At 42.1% G+C, this 18346-nt stretch overlaps 1 pseudogene; it reads right to left on the bottom strand.

Annotated features, from left to right (window-relative positions):
• Positions 1-11890: 11890 nt before the first annotated feature.
• On the bottom strand, positions 11891-12010 carry LOC145409583 (5S ribosomal RNA; annotated as a pseudogene).
• Positions 12011-18346: the final 6336 nt, after the last annotated feature.

An 18346-nucleotide genomic window follows, 5' to 3' on the forward strand; every position in this document is an offset into this window, starting at 1 on the left:
TCTAAAACAATCTGTCTAAAGGTTTGATAAGCAATCTGCAATAACATTTTCTTTCCCCTTGACATGTTGTATGTCTAATGAATACTCCTGAAGAAGTAGACTCCATCTTGTCAATCTCTGATTTTTATCTTTAAACTTACTAAGGAATTTCAGTGGGTTATGATCGGTATAAATGACTATGGGGTCAAAACCAGAACACAAATAAAATGAAAAATGCTGTAAACCCAAAATCAAGGCCAAAAGCTCTTTCTCAATAGTGGAGTAGTTCTTTTGAGGTGGAGTGAACTTCTTACTGTAATAAGATACAGGATGTTCAATACCCTGATCATCCTCTTGCAGCAGAACAGCCCCAGCTCCTGTATCACTTGCATCAACAGCCATCTTAAAAGGCTTAGCAAAATTTGGAGTAGTGAGCACTGGCTGACTTAATAGGATAGCTTTAAGTTTACTGAAAGAGGATTCACAGTTATCGGTCCAGACAAATTTAACTCCCTTTTTCAGTAGGTCTGTAAGTGGTGATACAAGAATAGAAAAGTTAAGAACAAATCTCCTGTAATAACCTACCATTCCCAAAAATCTTTGTAGCTCTTTCCTACTTTTAGGTCTGGGAAGATCACTTATATCCTGAACCTTAGCTCCTGGTGGTGCAACGTGTCCATCACCAATTACGTACCCAAGATACTGAACTTTAGCTTGACCAAACTCACACTTTGATAAATTAGCTACAAGATTAGCCTGAACCAAATGCTCAAGAAATTTACTGACATGGCATAGGTGATCTTTCCAGTCGTCACTGAAGATTAATACACCATCAATATAAACAACACACCCTGCCAAACCCTCTGTTACAACATTCATGAGCTTCTGAAAAGTGGCTGGTGCATTCTTCATACTATATGGCATTACAGAACATGCAAAAGTCTTTCCTAGTGTTACAAAACATGAGATCTCCCCAGCACGTTCAGTCATAGGTACTTGCCAGTATCCCTTTAACAAATCAAACTTACTTATTTACCTAGCCTTTCCGATCTTGTCTATGCAATCTTCCACACGAGGGAGAGGGTAAGTGTCTGTTTTGGTTATCTGATTAACACGTCTGTAGTCGATCCAAAGCTGCTGTGACCCACCTGGCTTAGGGACTAGAGTGACAGGAGAACTCCACTCGCTCTGACAGGGCTCAATCATCTTGTGGTCCAACAGGTAGCCAAGCTCCTTCTGGATGAGAGGAACTTTCACTGGGTTCACACGGTAAGGAGGCAGTTTAATTGGCTTTGCGTCTCAAATATCGACATCATGCATCAACACAGTGGTTCTTCCTGGAGTGGCACGGAACACTTGCGGGTACTCCTGCAGTAATGCTGAAAACTCCTGCCTTTCCTCGGGAGCTAGATGAGAAAGCTTAGTCTGGAGATCATTCATGATATCAGGATTCTTCCCCAAACTATCACTCAGGCTCATGCTGCATGGGAGAACTTCACTTGTAGACTCGGGTGGAACAGCTACAGTGCAGACTGGGTTATTTTCGTCCCGCCTGTGATATAACTTTAGCATGTTGATGTGACAAAGTTGCTTGTTCTTTCTACGATCTGGTGTGGCGATGACATAGTTGACATCACTGAGTTTCTTCTCCACGAAATAAGGACCACTAAACTTGGCTTGAAGAGGTTGCCCATGCACCGGTAGCAGAATCAAAACCTGATCTCCTGCCTGAAAGTGGCGTAACCTGGACTTCTTATCATACCAAGTCTTCATCTTCTCCTGAGCAGCTCCTAAATTCTCTCGCCAGCTGTAAGGCAGTGGACAGCCGTTCTTTGAACTTCATCACATACTCCAGCAGGTTGACGTCATCTTCCTCCGACAGCCAGCATTCCTTGAGTAGCTTAAGGGGTCCTCTTACTTCATGGCCAAACAGTAGTTCAAAGGGTGAGAAGCCCAGTGATTCATTTGGAGATTCTCTTGCGGCAAATACAACGAATGGAAGACCTTTATCCCAGTCTTTCTGATGTTCCAAACAGTATTTCTTGAGCATCGATTTGAGTGTTTGATGATATCTCTCCAACGCTCCTTGGGTCTGGGGATGGTAAGCTGAAGACGTGATCTGGGTGATGCCCAACTCTTTCAGAGACTGCTTGAAAACATTTGACATGAAATTACTTCCCCGGTCTGACTGTACCTCATTGGGCAGACCAAACTTGGTGAAGAACCCTAGCATTTCCTTAACCACGTTCTTTGCTGAGATATTTCTAAGTGGAATGGCTTCAGGATAACGAGTAGCCATATCAATCAGGGTCAACACATAAGAAAATCCCGAAGAAGTCTAAGGAAGAGGGCCCACAATATCCACCAACACACGGGTGAAAGGCGCCTCAAAAGGAGGAATGGGAACTAGAGGTGCAACCTTTTCGGTCTGATTACACTTCCCCACAACTTGACAGGTGTGACAAGACTTACAATACCAGGAAATATCTCTGAAGATACCTGGCCAGTAGAAGTGTTTCAAAATGCTTGCCACAGTCTTCCTCACTCCAAGGTGTCCTGCCAAACTGGAATCATGAGCCACTCTAATGATATCCTGCCTACAAACACGAGGAATGACAACTTGATGTACAACCTCCCATTCACAGTCGACTGATGCTGTTGGGGGTCTCCACTTTCTCATAAGTACTCCTGACTTTATATAATAACAAGTAGAAGCACCAGCTGACTCTTCCTCACTGCAAGCAGAGTTAGGTAGACCTTTCAACTCAGGGTCAGCAACCTGCAACTCAACCAACTCTTGATGAGACAAATTATCAACACTACGGGGTACTGCCTCATCTGGTGAGTGGTCCAAATTAGCAAGAAAAGTGTCAGCTAGGATAACATCATCATCATCATTATCCTCTAAGTCACCAGTAACTTTAGACTTAGCCCTAGTGACAGCACATGCAGAGAACACGTCAGGGACATCACAATCCTGGGTCGAAGTCACTGGTTCACAAGACAACTGAGGAGCTGGACACACTTGACTTTCACCAATATCATTTCCAAGTAAGAAAGTTACACCTGACGTTGGGAGTGTCTCTACCAACCCAACCATAACGGAACCATTAACAAAACCAGACTCTAAATTCACTGTGTACAGAGGGACAGAGAAGTAATTATTCCCTACAACTTGTAAGATTACAGTTTCATCAGAGGAATTAACATTAGAGCCTAGAACACTGGTCAGCATAAGGGATTGGCAAGCACCTGTATCACGATATATTTAACTGATTTCCTGTCATTACTGTCCAGAGGACTAACAAAACCATCAGACAGGAAATTAGCACAGGAACTCTTGAGAGTGTCACCCAAGTTACTGCTCAAAAGAGGAGCTTCATCATGAAAATTTAATTTACCCCTCAAAGCAGGTTCAGTTAACTCTGTTAAAGAAGTCTGTGAACTCTCAAGGGTGGACACTAGACCAATTGACTGAATATTTAAAGACTCCTTTTTGTTCACATCACGCTGTCTCCTGAAACATTTCTCTGTAGTATGACCAAGCTTACTACAATAAGTACATTTACTTTTCTGAAGTCTAGAGGTGGAGCTGGTATTTACTTCCTGAGAAACATCATCTTTATTCTCTTTCCTGTTACCTGTTCTCTGAGTAGAGGCAACGTACTTACTCTCAGCTTTCCTTTTTTCTTTAGAATATCTCTTGTGAGTGAGAACATATTCATGAGCTAAAACTGCAGCATCAGACAAATTATCTATTCTTTTCTCATCAAGATATAGGCTTACATCTTTATTAATACACCTTTTGAAGTCCTCCAGCAAAATCATCTGCTTAAATTTATCAAAATCATTCTTAGAATTTAACCACTGCTCTAACGGATCTTCTTTGATTTTTGCATACTCAACATGGGATTGCTTATCTTGTTTATAAGTTGTCCTAAATTTTACTCTACAGGCTTCAGGAACAAGCTCATAGGCCTTAAGAATCAAGCTCTTAACTACATCATAATTATCAGAATGATCCTGAGGCAAAGATGCATAAGTTACTTGAGCTTTACCGGTGAGAACAGTTTGAAGGAGTACTGGCCAATACTTTTTGGGCCAATTTAAACCTGTAGCTACCCTCTCAAACAACTGAAAATACTTTGTTAAATCAGATTCATTAAAAGAAGGGACAAGTTTAACATTTTTAGCCACATCAAAATCATCAGAGCTAGATGATCCAGTTCCACCTTGTTTCATGCGATACTCATGGTCTGCCTGAATCCTAGCAAGTTCAATTTGTGCCTGAGCCTGTGCCTGTGCCTCCTGAATACGAGCCTGAGACTCAGCCTCCTTAGCCTCAGACCCCTTAGCACGAGCCTGAAACTCAGCTTCCTTAGCACGAGCCAGAAACTCAGCCTCCTTAGCACGAGCCTCCTGCAGGGCTAGCTGTAACTTAGATATTTCAATCTGCGTTTGCTCATCTGGAGGAGTTATATTAAACAAGCTTTTATTAATCATTTCAACAATTAGATCATTAGACTGATGAGAGCGAACAGCAATTCCCAATTGTTGAGCAACAAGCTTAAGTTCATTCTTTGTTCTGTTTTGTACATCACACACTGTTTGCACATTTGACAAAAAATCTTTGGCTTCATCAAGAGTAATAATAGTAGACATCATGAATAAATCACAGTCACAAAATATCAAGCAATATCCTTATGATAATATCCTGAATATCCTGATAAGAGGTCGCCAAATTTATGTTACGGAACAGAGAGAGATAATGAATACTTCAAGTGAGAATACTAAAATCACTACTGTCCCGCAAAGTTCCAGGTTCAAAACCAAGGAGTTAGGTAAAATTACAAGTTAAAGTTTAATGCTCAAACTAACAACTAAACATTCTGGACTCATAAGGATAATGTAATGGCAAAACAGGTTACATATATATGGTTAACTGCAATAGCCTCTATTAACATGAATTTAGCAATAGCAAATTTATCTAAGTCAGCCCTGATAAATGAGAAAACCGAATAATGCTCAGTTAAAGTAAGATATAATATTATTACAAATAAAAAACATTACTAAAAATGGCTGATATCAAAAACTCTACATGAATCACAAAGACCCTACCAGGCCCACGAATCAACGCCTTAGGCCATACAGTACGAGAACAATTTTAACAACACTTATACTCAAATTATACAGCAGCTAGATGGCTGGAGACTTCCTGAGCACTCACAAAAATAATAATACACTATACAGGGGAGGACAGAGATGTGAACAAAATGAGGAGTAGATTTAAGTGGCAATTAATGCAGAGACTGAGCTCATTATATACAGGCCGTCAGAGCTTGATACAACTTGTAAGAAGGACGCGCAAATGAAGGCACAGAGGACAAAGAGTTGACAATCCTGCTCTGAAGAACAGAAAGAACGACTATATATATATATATATATATATATATATATATATATATATATATATATATGTATATATATATATATATTGTTACATAGCCTATGATTTCATCATCCTTTGTATACTTCTAACGTACAGTATGCTGTTTGTTTGATCACGATTCGCCTCGTGGCTTCCATAGTGACCAGGCTAGTGTGTTTTACGTCATTCCCCCCTTCTCCCCCTTGTAGTAGAGTAAGTCGTTCTTTCTGTTGTTCAGAGCAGGGGTGTCAACTCTTTGTCTTCTGTGCCTTCATTTGCGCGTCCTTCTTGGAAGTTGTATCAAGCTCTGACGGCCGCTATATAATGAGCTCAGTCTCTGCATTAATTGTCACTTAGATCTACTCCTCATTTTGTTCACATCTCTGTCCTCCCTTGTACAGATGTTATTATTTTTGTGAGTGCTCAGGAAGTCTCCAACCATCTAGCTGCTGTGTGATTTGAGTATAAGTGTTATTACATTTTTTCTTGTACTTTATAACATGACATGTTAATTCGTAGGCCTAGTGAGGTTTTTGTGATTCATGTGTTTTAAGTGTCAGCCATTATTAATAATATTTTGAATCTGTAATAATATATCTTGCATTAACTGAGCATTATCCGGTTTTCTCATTTTATCAGGGTTGACTTAGATAAATTTACTCTTGCTAATTTTGTGTTAATAGAGGCTATTGCAGTTACCCATATATTTAACCTGTATTTTGTCATTACATTATCCTTATGAGTCCTGAATGTTTAGTTGTTAGTTTGAGCATTAAACTTTAACTTGTAATTTTACTTAACTCTTTTGTTTTGAACCTGGAACTTTGCGAGACAGTAGTGATTTTAGTATTCTCACTTGAAGTGTTCATTATCTCTCTCTGTTCCGTAACATAAATTTGGCGACCTCTTGTCAGGATATTCAGGATATTATCATAAGGATATTGCTTGATATTTTGTTAGTGTGATTTATTCATGATGTCCACTATTACTACTCTTGAAGCCAAAGATTTTTTGTCAAATGTGCAAACAGTGTGTGATGTAGAAAACAGAACAAAGATTGAACTTAAGCTTGTTGCTCAACAATTGGGAATTGCTGTTCGCTCTCATCAGTCTAAAGATCTAATTGTTGACATGATTAATAAAAGCTTGTTTAATGTAACTCCTCCAGATGATCAAACACAGATTGAAATAGCTGAGTTACAGCTAGCCCTGCAGGAGGCTCGTGCTTAGGAGGCTGAGTTTCAGGCACGTTCTAAGGAGGCACAGGCACAAATTGAAATTGCTAGGATTCAGGCAGACCATGAGTATTGCATGAAACAAGGTGGAACTGGATCATCTAGCTCTGATGATTTTGCTGTGACTAAAAATATTAAACTTGTCCCTCCTTTTAATGAATCTGATTTAACAAAGTATTTTCAGTTGTTTGAGAGGGTAGCTACAGGTTTTAATTGGCCCAAGGAGTATTGGCCAGTACTCCTTCAAACTGTTTTCACCGGTAAAGCTCAAGTAACTTATGCATCTTTGCCTCAGGATCAATCTGATAATTATGATGTAGTTAAGAGCTTGATTCTTAAGGCCTATGAGCTTGTTCCTGAAGCCTATAGAGTAAAATTTAGGACAATTTATAAGCAAGATAAGCAATCCCATGTTAAGTATGCAAAAATCAAAGAAGATCCGTTAGAGCAGTGGTTAAATTCTAAGAATGTAGATTCTGATTTTGGTAAATTTAAGCAGATGATTTTGCTGGAGGACTTCAAAAGGTGTATTAATAAAGATGTAAGCCTATATCTTGATGAGAAAAGAATAGATAATTTGTCTGATGCTGCAGTTTTGGCTGATGAATATGTTCTCTCTCACAAGAGATATTCTAAAGAAAAAAGGAAAGCTGAGAGTAAGGACGTTCCCTCTACTCAGAGTACAGGTAACAGAAAAGAGAATAAAGATGATGTTTCTCAGGAAGTAAATACCAGCTTCACCTCTAGATTTCAGAAAAGTAAATGTACTTATTGTAGTAAGCTTGGTCATACTACGGAGAAATGTTTCAGGAGACAGCGTGATGTGAACAAAAAGGAGTCTTTAAATATTCAGTCAATTGGTCTAGTGTCCACCCTTGAGAGTTCCCAGAATTCTTTAACTGAGTTAACTGAACCTGCTTTGAGGGGTAAATTAAATTCTCATGATGGAGCTCTTCTTTTGAGCAGTAACGTGGGTGACACTCTCAAGAGTTCCTGTGCTAATTTCCTGTCAGATGGTTTTGTCAGTCCTCTGGACAGTAATGACAGGAAATCAGTTAAAATATATCGTGATACAGGTGCTTGCCAATCCCTTATGCTGACCAGTGTTCTAGGCTCTAATGTTAATTCCTCTGATGAAACTGTAATCTTACAAGTTGTAGGGAATAATTACTTCTCTGTCCCTCTGTACACAGTGAATTTAGAGTCTGGTTTTGTTAATGGTTCCGTTATGGTTGGGTTGGTTGAGACACTCCCTATGTCAGGTGTAACTTTCTTACTTGGAAATGATATTGGTGAAAGTCAAGTGTGTCCAGCTCCTCAGTTGTCTAGTGAACCAGTGGCTGCGACCCAGGATTGTGATGTCCCTGACGTGTTCTCTGCATGTGCTGTCACTAGGGCTAAGTCTAAAGTTATTGGTGACTTAGAGGATAATGATGATGATGTTATCCTAGCTGACACTTTTCTTGCTAATTTGGACCACTCACCAGATGAGGCAGTACCCCGTAGTGTTGATAATTTGTCTCGTCAAGAGTTGGTTGAGTTGCAGGTTGCTGACCCTGAGTTGAAAGGTCTAGCTAACTCTGCTTGCAGTGAGGAAGAGTCAGGTAGTGCTTCTACTTGTTATTATATAAAGTCAGGAATACTTATGAGGAAGTGCAGACCCCCAACAGCATCAGCCGACTGTGAATGGGAGGTTGTACATCAAGTTGTCATCCCTCGTGTTTGTAGGCAGGATATCATTAGAGTGGCTCATGATTCCAGTTTGGCAGGACACCTTGGAGTGAGGAAGACTGTGGCACGCATTTTGAAACACTTCTATTGGCCAGGTATCTTCAGAGATTTTTCCTGGTATTGTAAGTCTTGTCACACCTGTCAAGTTGTGGGGAAGTGTAATCAGACCGAAAAGGTTGCACCTCTAGTTCCCATTCCTCCTTTTGAGGCGCCTTTCACCCGTGTGTTGGTGGATATTGTGGGCCCTCTTCCTTAGACTTTTTTGGGATTTTCTTATGTGTTGACCCTGACTGATATGGCTACTCGTTATCCTGAAGCCATTCCACTTAGAAATATCTCAGCAAAGAACGTGGTTAAGGAAATGCTGGGGTTCTTCACCAAGTTTGGTCTGCCCAAGGAGGTACAGTCAGACCAGGGAAGTAATTTCATGTCAAATATTTTCAAGCAGTCTCTGAAAGAGTTGGGCATCACCCAGATCACGTCTTCAGCTTACCATCCCCAGACCCAAGGAGCGTTGGAGAGATATCATCAAACACTCAAATCGATGCTCAAGAAATACTGTTTGGAACATCAGAAAGACTGGGATAAAGGTCTTCCATTCGTTGTATTTGCAGCAAGAGAATCTCCAAATGAATCACTGGGCTTCTCACCCTTTGAACTAATGTTTGGCCATGAAGTAAGAGGACCCCTTAAGCTACTCAAGGAATGCTGGCTGTCGGAGGAAGATGACGTCAACCTGCTGGAGTATGTGATGAAGTTCAAAGAATGGCTGTCCACTGCTTTACAGCTGGCGAGAGAGACTTTAGGAGCTGCTCAGGAGAAGATGAAGACTTGGTATGATAAGAAGTCTAGGTTACGCCACTTTCAGGCAGGAGATCAGGTTTTGATTCTGCTACCGGTGCATGTGCAACCTCTTCAAGCCAAGTTTAGTGGTCCTTATTTCGTGGAGAAGAAACTCAGTGATGTCAACTCTGTCATCGCCACACCAGATCGTAGAAAGAACAAGCAACTTTGTCACATCAACATGCTAAAGTTATATCACAGGCGGGACGAAAATAACCCAGTCTGCACTGTAGCTGTTCCACCCGAGTCTGCAAGTGAAGCTCTCCCATGCAGCATGAGCCTGAGTGATAGTTTGGGGAAGAATCCTGATATCATGAATGATCTCCAGACTAAGCTTTCTCATCTAGCTCCCGAGGAAAGGCAGGAGTTTTCGGCATTACTGCAGGAGTACCCGCAAGTGTTCCGTGCCACTCCAGGAAGAACCACTATGTTGATGCATGGTGTCGATGTTGGAGACGCAAAGCCAATTTAACTGCCTCCTTACCGTGTGAACCCAATGAAAGTTCCTCTCATCCAGAAGGAGCTTGGCTACCTGTTGGACCACAAGATGATTGAGCCCTGTCAGAGTGAGTAGTTCTCCTGTCACTCTAGTCCCTAAGCCAGGTGGGTCACAGCAGCTTTGCATCGACTACAGACGTGTTAATCAAATCACCAAAACAGACACTTACCCTCTCCCTCGTGTGGAAGATTGCATAGACAAGATCGGAAAGGCTAGGTACATAAGTAAGTTTGATTTGTTAAAGGGATACTGGCAAGTACCTATGACTGAACGTGCTAGGGAAATCTCATGTTTTGTAACACTAGGAAAGACTTGCATGTTCTGTAATGCCATATGGTATGAAGAATGCACCAGCCACATTTCAGAAGCTCATGAATGTTGTAACAGAGGGTTTGGCAGGGTGTGCTGTTTATATTGATGATGTATTAATCTTCAGTGACAACTGGAAAGATCACCTATGCCATGTCAGTAAATTTCTTGAGTGTTTGGTTCAGGCTAATCTTGTAGCTAATTTATCAAAGTGTGAGTTTGGTGAAGCTAAAGTTCAGTACCTTGAGTGCGTAATTGGTGATGGACACGTTGTACCACCAGGAGCTAAGGTTCAGGTCATAAGTGATCTTCCCAGACCTAAAAGTAGGAAAGAGCTACAAAGATTTTTGAGTATGGTAGGTTCTTACAGGAGATTTGTTCTTAACTTTTCAATTCTTGTATCACCACTTACAGACCTATTGAAAAAGGGAGTTAAATTTGTCTGGACCGATAACTGCGAATCCTCTTTCAGCAAACTTAAAGCTATCCTATTAAGTCAGCCAGTGCTCGCTACTCCATATTTTGCTAAGCCTTTTAAGATGGCTGTTGACGCAAGTGATACAGGAGCTGGGGCTGTTTTGCTGCAAGAGGATGATCAGGGTATTGAACACCCTGTATCTTATTACAGTAAGAAGTTCACTCCACCTCAAAAGAACTACTCAACTATTGAAAAAGAGCTTTTGGCCTTGATTTTGGGTTTACAGCATTTTTCATTTCATTTGTGTTCTGGTTTTGACCCCATAGTCATTTATACCGATCATAACCCACTGAAATTCCTTAGTAAGTTTAAAGATAAAAATCAGAGATTGACAAGATGGAGTCTACTTCTTCAGGAGTATTCATTAGACATACAGCATGTCAAGGGGAAAGAAAATGTTATTGCAGATTGCTTATCTAGACTTTAGACAGATTGTTTTAGAGTAATAAGAAATTTCCTTTGTAAATTTCTTTTTTTTTTTTTGTGGGGAGGTGTTACATAGCCTATGATTTCATCATCCTTTGTATAATTCTAACGTACAGTATGCTGCATGTTTGATCACGATTCGCCTCGTGGCTTCCATAGTGACCAGGCTAGCGTGTTTTACCTCACTCCCCCCTTCTCCCCCTTGTAGTAGAGTAAGTCGTTCTTTCTGTTGTTCAGAGCAGGAGTGTCAACTCTTTGTCCTCTGTGCCTTCATTTGCGCGTCCTTCTTGCAAGTTGTATCAAGCTCTGCCGGCCCCTATGTAATGAGCTCAGTCTCTGCATTAATTGCCACTTAGATCTACTCCTCATTTTGTTCACATCTCTGTCCCCCCCCCCCCGTACAGTTGTTATTATTTTTGTGAGTGCTCAGGAAGTCTCCAACCATCTAGCTGCTGTGTGATTTGAGTATAAGTGTTATTACATTTTTTCTTGTATTGTATAGCATGACGTGTTAATTCGTTGGCCTAGTGAGGTTTTTGTGATTCATGTGTTTTAGGTGTCAGCCATTATTAATAATATTTTGTATCTGTAATAATATATCTTGCATTAACTGAGCATTATCCGGTTTTCTCATTTTATCAGGGCTGACTTAGATAAATTTCCTCTTGCTAATTTCGTGTTAATAGAGGCTATTGCAGTTAACCATATATTTAACCTGTTTTTTGTCATTACATTATCCTTATGAGTCCTGAATGTTTAGTTGTTATTTTGTGCATTAAACTTTAACTTGTAATTTTACCTAACTCTTTTGTTTTGAACCTGGAACTTTGCGGGACAGTAGTCCATCCATCCATCCATTGCCAGACGCCATGTATCCCAAACGGGGTGGTCAAGGGCTTAGAGTTAATTGTTTTACAGGGAGGGGCACTAATCCTCCACCAACCCCACTTGACACGTAGGGACGCCAACAGCATCTGGTGTTCCCAGGCGGTCACCCATCCAAGTACTAACCAGACCCAACGTTGCTTAACTTCGCTGACCGGACGGGAAGCGGTGTACTCAACGTGGCATGGGACAATAGTGATTTTTAGTATTCTCACTTGAAGTGTTCATTATCTCTCTCTGCTCCGTAACAATATATATATATATATATATATATATATATATATATATATCCTCCAATCCTACATTGCCCCATGAGGAGTGTAGGAGCCCGGGGCTAGGCAGTTGGTCCCGACATTTAAGATGAGAGTGACCAGCCTTATATATATATATATATATATATATATATATATATATATATATATATATATATATATATATATATTTTCCACCTCATTATTCCTCTCTCCAGACAACGTTTCTCAGCCTTGGAGAGAAATTTCAAACTGTAAAAGTGAGATATAGTCGTCATTTACTCCTAATAAATAAATGAACAACAAATAAAGAGATAAATCTGAATGCAGCAGGAACAGAAATGAAAATACTGGGATGTTGTGGGTGTGAGGGTTTACTGAAGAGGGCTTTTGAGTTCTAACCCTTCACACTCAGTGGTTTGCAAATGACCATATCTACCTGTCTGTCTGTCTATCCATCCATCTATCTATGTGCAGTCGCCTCCAGGTATCCTGTTACCCCCTGCCATCCCACTCTCGTTCTTCAGGCAACGGCGAACTACTCATGTGGGTAGGAGGCAGACAGCAGAGAATTTTCTTGTTAAACATTTTGATACAATATGTCGACGTATTAAAATGTGAATGAATGATCTACAGAGGATATAAATAATACAATACTGTTAAGAAGCCGGATTGCTAGTTAGGTAGTGCTGGGGAATTCACGACGATTCTCGCATTTTTCCGTTACGAGTCAGAGTTGCCACATAGCCTACTGCTGCGAGTGAGGTACTTTGTAAAGTTATCCATTCATTCTTATTCTCTTTCTATTTTCTCTATCACATTTTATTTAGGTGATTGTTAAATTATGTAATTTAAATTCAGTTTGTATGCTAAAGAATTTAGAATGCTATGTAATGTAAGGAAACTGGAATATTTTGGATGTCTCCAATTTGGAAACTCTTGTTGCTAGGAGCAGGTACCAGCACATCCTTGAATGCTGGAGGAGCAAGGAAGGTTATAAAAGGATGGGGTAGAGAATAGAGGAGCTTCAGTTTAGCTTGCCTTGTGGCCTTGTGAAGTTAGCATAGCTCTGAAGTTTTGAACAGACAGTATAATTACTTGGTAAAATAAAGCCATCACAGGTGAGAAGACTGTGTTATTACGTGAGTTGATCTTGTGTGAGGCTCTGCTGTTGTACTCTGAAAGGCTGGCCCTAGGAAGAATGATTCACTGGGTAACGTCCTTTCTATACTGAACTACTGCTGTTGGAACCTGTGGCAGTGTGGGACGTGGACATAATAATGGTGTCAGGAGTGGGATCAAAAAGTGTTGCAATGAATTAAATCTTCGATATGGAAGGTGTACAGACAAGAAGCCAATGTAGGCAGAAGGGGGTGTCTCCGGCTCCAATCATGTAGTTACAAGTACAAAATGAAGGGCAGAAAGAATTCAGTGAACAACTACAAGCACAAACTGAAGGCCAGAAAATACTCAGTGAATAAATATAAGCACAAACTTCAAGGCCAGAGCGATCTCAGTGAACAAATATAAGCACAAACTCAAGGCCAGAAAGTGCTCAGCCAACAACTACAAACACAAACTGAAGGCCAGGAAGAACTCGGTGGAGAACTACAAGCACAAAGGGAACAACTACAAGCACAAAGTGAAGAACAGAAAGAGCATTATGAATGGCTTCAAGAAGCATTACAGGAGCAGCAGAAGGACTTGCAACTGAGGATGCAGGGACAGCTAGATGCTTTCATGGGGGAAATGAAGGAAGAACAGCAACAGCTGAAGGAGGAAGTAGATGCTGAGCTATAGCAATAGAAGTGTGAGGTGAGCAATAATGTGATAGAGTGCAGACAGTAGGTACACGACCAGATTAAGACAATGAGTGAGGGAACTGTGATGGAGTGTAGACAGTATGTCGACGACCAGTTGAAAACAATTTGTGAGAGAATGGAGGCTGTAGAGAAATCTTGGACTGCAGAGCCTCAGGTTAGTGTACAGGGAGCATAAGAAAAAAATGGACAGTGTATGGTGAATCCTGATGAATCCCAAGCATCTAAAGGTAGCATTACAGGGTTGAATATTCAGAATGTAGGAGTTTTAAGTCCCGGACATAAATTATTATGATACCGAATTTTTAGTCCCTAAACCAGTGAAGTGCATGGTTATAATGGGGGTCCAATTAAAAAGAAACCTCAGGAATTTGATGGTAAATTATCTTCAGAAGCTTACCGTGCGCAGTTTGAGTTACTTGCTGATCAGAATGGTTTGGATGATAGGCAGAGGACAATGCAGCATGCTACTAGCCTCAAGGGTGCCGCAGTGGAGATTCTCAGCCAGATGTCAGTGGAGGAAAGGAACAGTTACCAGTCCCTAGTAGAGGTGTTGGAGCACAGACACGGGACCATGTACCAGACTAAGGTATATAGAGCATGATTCCAGACCTGTGTATGGGCTCGAGGCGAATCCCTTCAGCAATTTCCTCATGACCTAGAGAGTACGGCATGCAAGGGATACCCAGGAGCAACACCTGACCTCTTAGCTATTCTCCTGAGGTACCTGTTCACTGATGCTGCTGATAGTGCAGTGTTGAGAGTGCACATGAAGCAGGCGCAACCAAGAAGCATGCAAGAAGCACTAGCTAGGGCTCTGGAATTTGAGTCCTATGTCAGGTCTAGTACATTCTGTTTGCAGGCAGGACCTAGTACAGGATTCAAGGCAAGAAAGGGACAGGTACATGAAGCAGAGAAATTTGATGGAAGTTGCTAGTATTGTGAAATGCCAGGACATAGGATCGAGAACTGCTACAAGTGGAAGAGGGAACCGAAGATCGGAGGAGGTTGGTGGTTCTGCAGGACGCCAAGACACAAGAAGGAGGATTGTTGCAAACAGATGAAGGAGCAAGAACAGAATAGTGCAAGGAAATCTACGATTGCAAGAAAAAAATGTTGGACGTGTGGTGAGATGGGGCACTTCAGTTCTGATTGTTCAGAGAAGAAGGAGGCTATGAGGAAGGCCGCAGAAGACAAGGAAGAAGCAGAAAACTAGTAAGGGCTGGTGTCAAGGTGGCAACAACCAGCCAGTTTTTCCGAAGTAACCTCACCACTGAGAAAATGCAAGAAAACTGTGACTGACAGTGTGTAAGTAGACAAAAGAATAAACAACAAGAAGTTTTCCCTGATGATTGATTCAGCCTCAGAACAGACTTCCATGAGACCTGATAAGTTACGTCATTGGTATCTGCCTGAGTCTTCAGAACAATTGTGGCATAACTGGGCATTGCACAGAACTGAGGGGACCCTTGGATGTCCCGTTTGAAGTGGCAGGGCAAGAGGCCACACTTCCAGTCTACGTGGCAGAGATGGAGGATGCGTCTTCTTGGTCTGGACTATCTGATGTCCGTGTGATGTGAGCTGGACTTCTATTTCATGAGGCTCAAGATTCAAAGAAATTCAGTTCCTGTCACGGCAGTGAGATATACCAGTTCTGGCGGTGAGATGAGGGTGGTGCACACTACAGTGATACCCCCAAGATCAGAACTATTGCTCCAGTGTAAGGTGAGTGGCTCTTTTGACAGCTGTCTAGGGGTGGTGGAGCCTGATGGACAGTGCAAGACGAAGGCTGGAGTGATGGTGGGAAGTGCCAATTGTGGTGGCCAATTTCTCCTGTGAGACACAGATCAACGAGGGAGAAATCGTGAGACTGTACCAGGCACTGGACCCTGAGTGGCATCAGCAGAAGGCCTTTAAAAGGTATGTACTCATAGAACATGGGAATATGCCAGCCCACTTACAAGACCTGTTTTCATGGAGTTGACAGTGCCTGGATGACTCCCAAGCATGGCAGTTGAGGCAATTGCTAAGGACGTTTGCTGATATTTTCCACGTGAGACCTAGACCTGGGATGCACAGATCTGGAGGAGCATTGCATCAACACCAGGGATCACAATCGATTAAACAGCCAACTCGGAGGATAGCACCAGCTCAGCAGCAAGAAATGGAGTAGGTGATGGAGAATTTTCAAAGTCAGGGAGTGATAGAAAAGTCCAGCCGTCCTTGCATCAGCATTTGTTCTGATAAGGAAGAAGGATGGCTCAGTAAGGTGTTGTGTGGATTATTGAGCCCTAATGAGGTGGCAGGGAAGGCTGCATACCCCTTTCCAAGAATTGATGACACTCTAGATGTTATGTTAGGTGCCAAGTGGTTCTCCACCCTAAGCATGAAAGCAGGATATTACCAGGTCAAAGTTGCAAAGACGGACAAGGAGAAAACAGGCTTTTCCTAAGGGCGGGGTTTATGGCAGTTCAAAGTGATGCCAGTTGGCCTGTGCAACTCCCCTGCCACTTTTGAGCATCTCATGGACTGAATACTAGAAGCTATGCACTGGCAGACAATTCTTATTCGTCTTGATGATGTAACTGTATTTGGGTGAAGTTTGAACCAGGAATTGGAGAGGCTGGTGGAGGCGCAGAATCCGAGCAGCGCACCTCAAGCTGAACCGCAAGTAGTGTTACTTGTTCCAGAAAGAAGTAACGTACCTGGGACACATTGTAAGCGAGGGCGATGTCCGTACTGACCCAGAGAAGATGGCAGCTGTGAAAAACTGGCCGGTTCTAACTTGTGTGAAGGAGCTATGGAGTTTTCTGGGTTTGTGTACCTAGTAACGGCGTTTTGTCAAGGACTTTGTAATGATTGCTGTGCCTCTGCACAAGTTGTTAGGAAAGAGGCAGAAGTTTATGTGGACTGCAGTCACGCAGAAGGCCTTTGATGAACTCAAGCATGCATTGGCATGCTCTCCAATGTTGCCATATGCAAATCTGAGTCAGCCATTCATCCTGGACTGTGACACTAGTGACCATGGCATTGGTGGAGTCCTGTTGCAGAGGAAAGATGACAAACAGTATGTGGTGGCATATTACAACCCACCAGAATGGAACTACTGTGTGACCCAGAAGGAGCTCTTGGCAGTGATGTAGAGCCTTGACTTTTTCCGTCCCTACTTGTATGGGTCCTACTTCATCACGACAGACCATGCAGCATTCAAGTGGCTGATGACACTAAAAAATCTGGAAGGACAACTCACATGCTGTCTCAAGCAGCTGGACCAGCACACCTATGAGCTACAACACAGGCCAGGGTGGGCACATGGCAATGCTGACAGTCTGCGTTGTTGGCCTTGTGACCCAGTTTGCAAGCAGTGTAGTGGGAAAGATCTTAGCAAGAAATGCAGCCGTACCACAGTGACAAGACCAGTGTCAGCTGAGGAAGACTGAAGAAGATGTAAATGGAGGATACAAATTTACATCCAGTGCTAGAGTGGCTAAAAGGGAGGAGATTGGGAGAATGTTTGTGAGAAGAAAGTTGGATGTGTTAGCTTTGAGTGAAACGAAGATGAAAGGGAAGGGGGAATCTATGTTTGGAAGTGTGAATGGAAGATTGTCAGGTGTTGATAGAGGAAGGGCAAGAGAAGGTGTGGCCTTGTTAGTGAGTCCGGAAGTACAGCAGTGTGTGATTGAATGGAAGGAGGTGTCATCGAGACTGATGTGGGTGAAAGCGAAATTTGAACGTGAGTTGTGGGTGTTTGTGAGTGCATATGGGCCTGGTAGTGAAAGGGATGAACAAGAGAGGGAGTCTTTCTGGAATGATGTTCATGAGTGTCTGCAGAGTTTTGGAGCGAATGTGAATGTGGTAATGATGGGAGATCTGAATGCTAGAGTGGGAAATGTAGCAGTTGAAGGCGTAGTTGGTATGCATGGTGTGCCTGGAAGAAATGAAAATGGGGAACGAATGATAGCGATGTGTGTTGAGCGAGAGATGGTGATTGGGAATACGCTGTTTGAGAAGAAAGATATTTATAAGTATACATGGGTGAGACAGGAGGCTGGAAGGGTTGTTGATAGAGCCTTGATGGACTATGTGGTTGTGTCTAGGAATGTAATAGGAAGATTGTTGGATGTGAGAGTTCTGAGAGGGGAGGGTGGAGGTATGTCTGACCACTACCTGGTGGAGGGAAAGTTAAGAGTAGGTAAGAGATGGGTGAGAGCTAGGAGGGTTAGGTGTGGCAGGGAGGTTTTGAAAGTGAGTGAGTTGGATAAAAGAGAGAAAAAGATAGAGTATCAGGAGAAATTGAAAGATGAGTGGAACGCGGTGAAAGATCGGGAAAATGGCAGCGTGGAGGAGGAATGGCAGTTGTTTAAGAGTGCTGTGGTGGGGCATGCAGAAGAGGTGTGTGGTGTGAGACGTGTGGGTGGTGGTGTAAGAAAAGGAAGTGAATGGTGGTGTGAGGAAGTAAGTA

The sequence above is a fragment of the Coenobita brevimanus genome, chromosome 81 (assembly GCF_032717465.1).
Source record: "Coenobita brevimanus isolate Jiangsu-jjx chromosome 81, ASM3271746v2, whole genome shotgun sequence".
NCBI lineage: Eukaryota > Metazoa > Arthropoda > Malacostraca > Decapoda > Coenobitidae > Coenobita > Coenobita brevimanus.